We start from the raw sequence: 10,514 nt of genomic DNA on the forward strand, positions 1-10,514 counted from the left end.
TGCCCGCTGAAATAATGACGTCATTTCGTCGAAAAAAATGACGTCATTTTACCGTTAAACAGTCAAAATTATTTATTCTATCGATTACTGTTGTGTGTAAATGAAAATTTAGTTTGCCTTATTTCTATGTTGGAAATTTGATCAGGTAATAAAACACTTATTTCATGGATGCTTGGTGAACAGTCAAAACTGTTGTCCCTCGGTATCAGGGCTGACATTTGGAACTGTTGCCCGAGGCCGAAGTCATCCCTGATACCTTGGGAAACAGTTTTGACTGTTCACCGGGCATCCATGAAATAAGTAAATACTGCTATTTTTCACTGTTTAAAACAGTGAAATACCAGTTTTATTTCACTGATATTTCTCTATAAACCACCGGAGAGCATAAAATAAAATGTTTTTTATTGGTTCTCATTCTATTAATCACTTTACTTTTACAATGTCTTCACAGATGTTTTACTGTAAAAATATGTTTCAATAGATGGGAGGCAAACATTTGACATTAATGTCTTCCTAAAGTTGCAAAAACATTCATACATTTTTACCATGTCTTTACAGATCTTTGAATGTTAAAATCTATTAAAATTCACAAAAGACAAAAAATCAAAAGTAAATAAACATGTAACATGTAACAAGCTGTATACATGGGTGAAAGTAAAAAAAAAAGGAAAATAAGGAAATATTTTAGCTGGGGGCCGCAGGGCCGAAGGCCCCGGGAAGCTCCTAAAGGATAGCAAAATGATTTGCAAATAGGAAGCTATCCCCAAGTATAAGACCAACATATGTTGACAGTAATTCTTGCAGCTTACTTAACATGCATACAATGGAAAGCAAACAATGTTTATGTTTTTTACATGTACAATAACTTTATTCAGTCATTTAATCTATTAATTTTGTTTATTAAGCATACACAGCATACACTCTTAACTTAAAGAATTACTATAAATGTTTAATTATGAACACTGAAAATAAAAAAAATTGAAAATAGACTAGATACGCCTGGAATCAATCGTATTTTGTTTATTTTGTGTGTCGGCATTGCTGGACACATGGCCTACCCCCCCCCCCAACAAAATCTTATCAGATTTACTTGATTCACGAAAACAACAACTATCCTTAATTGTAATACAATGTAAATATTAACTATTAACTGCTGAATATGTTATAATTTTTAGAAATTTGATATTATGCTTATTTTTGAACAAGTCCAAATAGGTTCTCTCCATACATGTTTTATTGTATTATTGCATTTGTTCTGTCCGTCTTTATTTAAATAAATTTCTCTCTTTATTAAAATAAATTTTGAGTCCACACTCTAATAAGAATAAGTGTCCTAGCTTGAATACCGATTTACTTTCATGGCTTTGATAAAAGGTTAACAAAGCATGAGAACCATGCAATGTTAGCTCTGTAAATTATAAAATAAGATTGCTTAACAACTATTGTAGCTCTGTAAATTATAAAATAAGATTGCTTAACAACTATTGTAGCTCTGTAAATTATAAAATAAGATTGCTTAACAACTATTGTAGCTCTGTAAATTATTAAATTAAATGGCTTAACAACTATTGTAGCTCTGTAAATTATAACATAAGATTGCTTAACAACTATTTTTTTATTGGCATATACATGCACGTCATTGCCTTAATAACCACTGTTTGTTATACCATATTTGTTCTCATCAGAATTTTGTATAAGACTCTTAAACAAACCGGAACCAGAATTAACTTTAGCCTCGTTCTGGGAAAACTGGGCTTTACTAATGTGAATAATGTGGTCCAACATTAGCCTGTGCAGTCCTGACAGGCTAACCAAACACAACACTTTTTGCCAAGACTTGTTTTTGGTTGAGAAGAAATTTCCTTTTAACAAAAAGTCCCTCAACAGCGGAATGTGCTGTCCCTGATAAGCCAATGTATGCAATGCAAACGCTAATCGTTGGATGGCACATAACATGAATTAAGCCCTGTTTTCCCAGATCCTTGTATCGCCTTATAAAACCATGTAACAGATTGTAGGCAGACTAACTTTGAGCCTCATTATGAGATAGCAGGGCTTACTGTAACAGATTGTAGGCAGACTTACTTTGAGCCTCATTATGAGATAACAGAGCTTACTGTAACAGATTGTAGGCAGACTTACTTTGGGCCTCACTATGAGATAACAGGGCTAACTGTAACAGATTGTAGGCAGACTTACTTTGAGCCTCATTATGAGATAACAGAGCTTACTGTAACAGATTGTAGGCAGACTTACTTTGAGCCTCATAATGAGATAACAGGGCTTAGTGTAACAGATTGTAGGCGGACTTACTTTGAGCCTCATTATGAGATAACAGGGCTTAGTGTAACAGATTGTAGGCAGACTAACTTTGAGCCTCATTATGAGATAACAGGGCTTACTAAACAGATTGTAGGCAGACTTACTTTGAGCCTCATTATGAGATAACAGGGCTTACTAAACAGATTGTAGGCAGACTTACTTTGAGCCTCATTATGAGATAACAGAGCTTACTGTAACAGATTGTAGGCAGACTAACTTTGAGCCTCATAATAAGATAATAGGGCTTACTGTAACAGATTGTAGGCAGACTTACTTTGAGCCTCATTATGAGATAACAGGGCTTACTGTAACAGATTGTAGGCAGACTTACTTTGAGCCTCATAATAAGATAACAGAGCTTACTGTAACAGATTGTAGGCAGACTAACTTTGAGCCTCATAATAAGATAATAGGGCTTACTGTAACAGATTGTAGGCAGACTAACTTTGAGCCTCATTATGAGATAACAGGACTTACTGTAACAGATTGTAGGCAGACTAACTTTGAGCCTCATTATGAGATAACAGGGCTTACTGTAACAGATTGTAGGCAGACTAACTTTGAGCCTCATTATGAGATAACAGGGCTTACTGTAACAGATTGTAGGCGGACTTACTTTGAGCCTCATTATGAGATAACAGGGCTTACTGTAACAGATTGTAGGCAGACTTACTTTAAGCCTCATTATGAGATAACAGGACTTACTGTAACAGATTGTAGGCAGACTTACTTTGAGCCTCATTATGAGATAACAGGGCTTAATACATGTTGCCCTAAGAGTATTCCTAGATTATCACGTACAGCAGCACAGGCTAATCAGGAACAACACTTTTCGCCTAGACTGAATTTTCGTTTACAAGATATATTTCTTATACAATATATTCAATAAAAGCGGAAAGTGTTGTCCCTGATTTGCCTTAGTGGACTTCTTTGCTAACCAATATTATACAATGGAGAACACGTGTTTTAAATATTATATTTACTAAGGTTCAAGTTATAGAGCTGTATAGGATGATGAACTTGAAATTGTGATTTATTTCTTTTTCTTTATCTTCAATTGGAAATTTAAGGATATCGTTTTGAGAAAAATACATAGTTTTGGGTGGGAATGGGGTCAATTTTGGACCCAAAATTTGACAAAAAACAACAACACTGTAAACCCACCAAGAACTAAACACCTCCTCGCAAACAGGCTCTATACAACCAAGGAATTGGATTGAATAGATACATATCTAACAAGACTACACTGCAACGCCGATATATCGCGGTTGGTGGGGTCCAAAGATCACGAGCGCGATATATCCGGCGCGCGATATAACTCTAGAAATGTCTAACTTTATTTTATTGCGGTTAATTTGTCAAATTTCCCAATGTTTTAATTTTATGTACGGCGCTGCTACATATTTGAATAGTAATACATGTAATTGCAAACCAATTCTACAATCAACATTTTCATAACTACATACGTACCGGTATCTGTAATTATCATGAAAACCAAAATGTAAATTATATTTTTTATTTTCATGTAAAATATTGCTCGCGAATCAGCTAAAAAGAAGAATTCTTGCCATAAAAAAAACGTATAAAATACAATTGTTCATAGATTCGAATTTACCCTTATAAGTAGTCCTAATTAAGAAACTGAAACAGCGTAACAGTAACGATACAGCCTGTTTGAATTTTAGTTTATTAAGAGGAAATGTCAACGTCACATAATTCGCGAGATACCGCGGTACTTTAGTTGAAATTTACAACGAAACTTTCAATGGAAATTAAATTATCTCAATGTTGTACCCGATACGAAATTATTATTTACAAATAAATACACCCACGCCAATTTTCGCGAGCTTTTTATCACGACAAAGAAATTCATGACTAGTACCGAAATTTAACGATTTATATACCAGTAAACTGCCAATATTACCTTTGCAATGACACTTGAATTGGTTATTTCTTAAGTGTTAAAAACAACCCCAGCCGTGTGTAAACAACACTATCACTTATCGACTGTTGTTCACGCTTCACTGCGTGCCATAGTAAGCCGCGACATCAATTGAACCAATGTTTTGACCAACTTTCATGATGATTGGGCAAAAATTTTGACTTCTAGAGTGTTTACAAGGTTTCTCTATAGCCAAAGAAGGAAAACTGCCCCGCCCACTGGCGGCCATGTTTTTCAACGGATCGGAACCACTTTTGAACTCATCCAAGATATCATTAAGACAAATATTTTGACAAAGTTACATTTAGATTGGGCATGAAATGTGACTTCTACAGAGTTAACAAGGTTTTTCTTATTTTTGACCTAGTGACCTAGTTTTTGACCCGGCACAACCCAGTTTCAAACTCGGTCGAGATTTCATTGGGACAAAGCTTCTGACCAAGTTTCATGAAGATGGGACAAGAAATGTGGCCTCTAGAGTGTTTACGAGCAAATGTTAACAGACGGATGGACGGACATACGATGGACAAAGACCGGTCACAAAAGCTCACCTGAGCAATCAGGTGGGGTAACAAAAAGTCAAAACAGTAAACATGGACTCACCAAGGCTCTGCTGTTCGAAGTGTTGATGTAGCCAACATTGGAGAAGATGTGGTGTGCTAGGCTGCTGCAATACGTCTTCATACTTAATTTCTTGAGCGAGTTATAGTATTTGTTAAAGAACGGGTTGCCGCCGATTTCCATCGACATTTACTTTAACGATGTTTGTATTGTTGGCTAATAATATTTGCTGAAAAGGAAAACATAACATGTGAGATTAAACAACTTCAAACGTGAGACTGCATAACTTTTAAAGGGGCCGTCCAACAGATTGGTACATTGACAAAACAAGTTGTTTCAGATTCGCAAATTTTTGTTTTTTTATGATATTTTTGAGGAAAAAGTAATACTGACAATTTACCATGCTTTTAAATATCCATTATATGCATCTTTTGACGATTTGAAAAGACGAATTAAAAAGCGTTGTTTGACGCAAAACGATTGAATAATTTGGAAAGTTCTGTTGTTGTAGTTATATTTTGGGAAACTATGAGGATTGCTTATATAGGTAAAAAATACATCTGATCTAAGCATGAGCATGGATGGTCAAGTGGTCTAGGCGGGAGACTTTTAACTCCAGGACTCCAGGGGTTAGTGGTTCAAGCCCTGTTGAGGGTTATTTTTTTCCTTCTTTTAAAGTTGTATTCTTGTGTTTTTTTACAGGAGATTTTTAGGTCAAATGTTTAAATTTATCAACATACAGCTTTTAATGACATGCTTCATTCAATAATGCCAAAATCTGTTGGATGGCCCCTTTAATAAGAGACTGAGCAATACAACTTTAAATGTGGCACTACAAAACTTAAAACATGTTAATGTACACCTTTAAAAGTGAACATATACAACTTTACATTTGAGACTATACAACTTTAAATGTGTGACTATACAAATTAAAATGTAACAATGTACACCTTTAAAGGTGAAACTATACAACTTTAAATGTGAGACTACATGTATACAACGTTAAATGTGAGACTTTTTTTCAACTTTAAATATGAGACTTTACAATTGTATAGCATATCTTAAGAAACAAACAGATGTGAGTTGAATACTGTTAAGTTTATGAGTACTTGATCACACACGTTTGGCTATGGATTAGACACAGATACAGAAATACAGATTGACGTCTGTGGTGAATTCAGAATACCACATCAGGGCTATAGATTACAAGCGTATGTGCGTTATTACTTAATTAAAATAACCAAAAACGTAATTAAATTCAATATCAAGCGTACAAAAAACGCAAATATAAAGTTAATTACGTATTTCCCATAAGAAAACCTTGCGTCACAAAATGCAATCCTTACAAACACGGGACGTCTTTTTTTAGACTGGTTATTTCCCGTACAAAAATGTACCGAATAGTTTATACATGTATGCCGTCCTATGAAGAAAAGAAGGCAGTCTTTCCAGCGGTTATCAATCTTTACTGTAATTATTCGTACACCCATCCGATTTCTATTTTCATTTTCTTAAAATATGAAAATGGCCACTCGTGGCCGTAGAAAGTGAATCCTCACACAAACAAACACTTTCGACAGGTATTTAGCCAGAATATTGGGGAAACCGAAAACTTTTGTGCAGCTTTGCTGAACGATCTGTTGCAAGATGTGATCATTTTTCCAGAGAATTTAGTTTGCCCGTTATTATCGGAGATTTTGAACGAAGTTGTTAAACCCAAAAAACACGTTTATGGGGAGTGTAAGTGAAAAAACTTTAATAGAGTGGCGAAACAAACACCCGTTGCTGGTGATGGATATGGAAAATGGAGTTATGAAATGTACATTATGCACAAACATGAAAAGTAACTTAAAACTAACTAATGTTGCTACAAATGTTGATTTATTTTTCACCTGCACATAATAATATAGTAATCTTAGTAGATATTTATTATATAATATATGTCATTCCCTAAATCACTCAATTGAGTTAAAAAACCGGGGTTGAAAAACCCAATTAAGCTCAAAAGTAGGGGGTGAAACATTTTGCTGAAACTCTATTGAATTTACAAAAACCCTATTGTTGTCAAAACAGGGGGTGAAAAACCCAATTACCCAAAAAATTATCTATAACCCTGCCACATCTTGCTACAGGGGACTTTTATAATTTTAATAGTTATTATTGCCTATTCAGGCTAAAACTATGCAATGTAAGTGATATTCAATAGATACAACATGTAGTTATACAGTGTATCTACATAATATGGCATCTTTTTGTAGGACACACCTTATATTTAAAGTTTCACTTCTAGTGTTGAAATTGTGTGCATTATAGTGAATAGGTTATGGCACATAAAATATCAAAGATGTTCAACTTTCTGAAGAAAGCACCAAAATTGGTATGAAGCTTATTTAATATACCCTTAATAAAATAAAACGTGAGGACACGCTTTATCTGTCCGGGAACCTACTTTTAAACCAATTTCAAAAAGGGAGGTAAAAACGGCTTTTCTGAGATAGAGATTTTCCTGAAATTGCTATATGTTACAATTATTGAGTGAAAATGATTTTAATGTTAAAATAATGCAATATTATGAATGAGAGGTGCATGATCTGTTGAAATTGTATGGGTATTTATTGATGCATTACATGATAATCCTCCAAATTCGTACTTGAAAGGGGAGATTATAAGTACATTACCTTTAGTACATATACACACTTGTATAACATAAGAAGTAAATATATTTAATACCCGTTTCATATAGTATTTACCTTCATTTCAAATCTATAGGTAATTCATTATAATAAACCTTATTTTGTCGGGCTAATAGGTATCAAAGAGATAATATTAGTTATCTAAAGCACATTTTAATAAAGATCATCGTGCTTGTATTTGAATGATGGATTAAAATATAAAGAACATAACAGAACATGTACATAGTTTATTATTGAATTGAACAACATATTAATTAATGTTAATTAAACTATGTAATGGAGAGTATATATATGTAATGATCTTAGAGCATAATTATAATTATGTTATTTACAATCATAATAAAGATATCAAATTATTCAGAAGTAAACAATTATATATTCCTTACGTTTTCAATGTACATCAATTATTGTTCATATAAACAAGTTGAGACAGCATAAATAGTATGCCATATAAATTTTATAGAATTATTGTCAATTTATGATAATAGAATGATAAGCTGCTATATACATGTATGTTAAGTATTGTCATGATTGTAGCTCAAACTTTTCTAGCAAGGAAATTTAATGGAAAAAACATTAATTTTTAAACCAAATACCAACTTCACCTTTGTAAATCACATAACAAATGTTCACATAATATACATAACTATGTTACTAATCAGTAAGTTTAAAAAAAAAAATTGTAACAATTAACTTTTCAGCAATTATCCACATGAGTATCCAGCATGATATGTGGTAGTGGAGTGTTGAACTGGACTTAAAATATATAATTAAATGAATTAATTAGATCTAGTCTCCTGTGGTTGATATATATTCAATACCAAAACACTAAGAGGTTGTATTGTCATTTAACAAAGACATTGGTGATGCCTTACTTTGTGCAAGTATTATAAATCACGACAATGAAGCTGTCACCTTATTACGAGCTGCAAGTATTGTAAAGACCTGTTTAGCAAAAAGTATAAATTCAAATGCTCTTTGATTGATGCCCAGTATCAAGATCTGCCCAAATCTTTAAATATGCTAGTTGAAATGATACTCTCTGGGACAGATATTTGTCACGAGACTGGACCAGAATATAACCTTTAAGATATTGCTTCTTCAATGACACAGCTCCTGGTTTTTAATGCTGTAAAACGTGTGAAGAAAGATTCGAAACATGTTCGCACGCTGCATCCTTTAGATAGTGAGACAATGTTGCCCTGATATATGGGCCTTGCAGTACACAATAAAACCAGACGTAAAGATCTTGTAGACGTATTGTACGAAAAAGGGCTTTCCACTGGTAGAGCTGACAGCATACAGAATGGTGCTAGTACTTCACGTGGTCAGTGGGCCCACCAAGTGATGGTAGCTGCTCTTTATATATTGAAGTGTAAAGCTTATAAAGAGTATACCGAAAGAGTCACAGATAGTGCTGAAAAGTTAGATTATCAGCAGTGGTCAGATATGATTGATAATATCCATCCTCAATTTGCGTACTGGAATAAAACAATGGAGCTTGAAATACTGTTTTAACAGTTTATGAAATCTCAAAGGGAGGCTTATTACGAGATGTATGTAGAATGCCTGGGTAAGATGGTGCCATGGATGTTTGCAATAGACCATGTTCATTATGCTCGTTGGCTGACTGTCCATTCACAAGATTTAATTTTTCTTAAAGAAAGAAGTATAGATGTCCACAAAGCGTTCACAAAAGGACACTTTGTAACAAATAAAACTAAACACAGATTTTTAGCACTTGCTCACGACCAAATTCGTGAGCAGCAGAATGCTTAAGTAAAGGGTGACGGTGGATTCGTTGGTCTAACCCAAAAATCCAGATGCTCTTCGAAGATTGATGGTGTCTTCACCAGAAACATCACGCATTCTTATGGAAGCGAGTGATAATACAGACAATTCAGATGATACGAAACACCATGAGGAGAAGCAAACTAAACAAAAAAAGTTTCAGACTCAGGTACGTCAGCTAGTCGAAACAATATATGATATGGGAAATCCCTTTGAAGAAGACAGCAGAATCAATTGGAAAAGCTCAGTGCGAATCTGTGATTGTTGAACGTCTAAGCAACAATATAAAAGTTTTTACGAGACAATAAAGAAAAATTCACTTCCCCTTTTTCAAACTGGGTCCATAAAGAAAGAGGCAAAGGCATCAAAAGTTAAGAGTATGAAAAGTGACATTAAATTATTTTCTAGAATGTTTATTTCATGTCAGGTGAATGACGGTGATTTAGACACCTTTTTTTAACACAAACACCATGCATGACTCCCATCTGTAGCAGAAAATAACAAGATGAGACTAGGTAGTAAAGCAGACCTACTGAAGTGTCTAGAAAGAGAAGAGGAATCACCAGAGATGAGTCCTCCTGTAGAGGTAAGCATACAAGATGCTGCTGCCATTGTTCAGTCCCTGGATCCCAACAGGTCAGACAAGAGAGTTCTAACGTTCAGTGATTATGCATTGAAGCTTGTATTACCTTATTTATCTAAGCAGCTAATGTCAGTCGACAGGGTCGATGCAGTATGGGATACGTACAACCCCAACAGCCTCAAAGTACATACTAGACACAGTCGAGGGACAGGCGATAAAATCAGAGTAAACGGATCGATTCGAATTCCTGCTAACTGGAAATCATTCTTAAGGGTTGATGAAAACAAAACAACACTTTACGAGTTTCTGGCAACACAAATTCTTCTTTTGAAAACACCACCAGGTAAGGTGGTTCTGACCACTTTTAGAGAGAATGTTTTAGTTGCTAACACCAGCACTGAGCAAGTGGAACCAGATATCAGCAATATACAGCCTTGCAACCATGAGGAAGCTGATTCCCGTATGATTTTGCATGCTGTGGATGCGTATAAACAAGGCTACAAGCGAGTAATGCTTCATGCAACTGACACAAATGTCTTAGTGCTAACGATTCGCACCATCAGTCAGTTTGAAAATTGTGAACTGTGGCTAGCATTTGGACACAACAAACATTTCAGGTACA

The sequence above is a fragment of the Dreissena polymorpha genome, chromosome 10 (assembly GCF_020536995.1).
Source record: "Dreissena polymorpha isolate Duluth1 chromosome 10, UMN_Dpol_1.0, whole genome shotgun sequence".
Lineage (NCBI taxonomy): Eukaryota > Metazoa > Mollusca > Bivalvia > Myida > Dreissenidae > Dreissena > Dreissena polymorpha.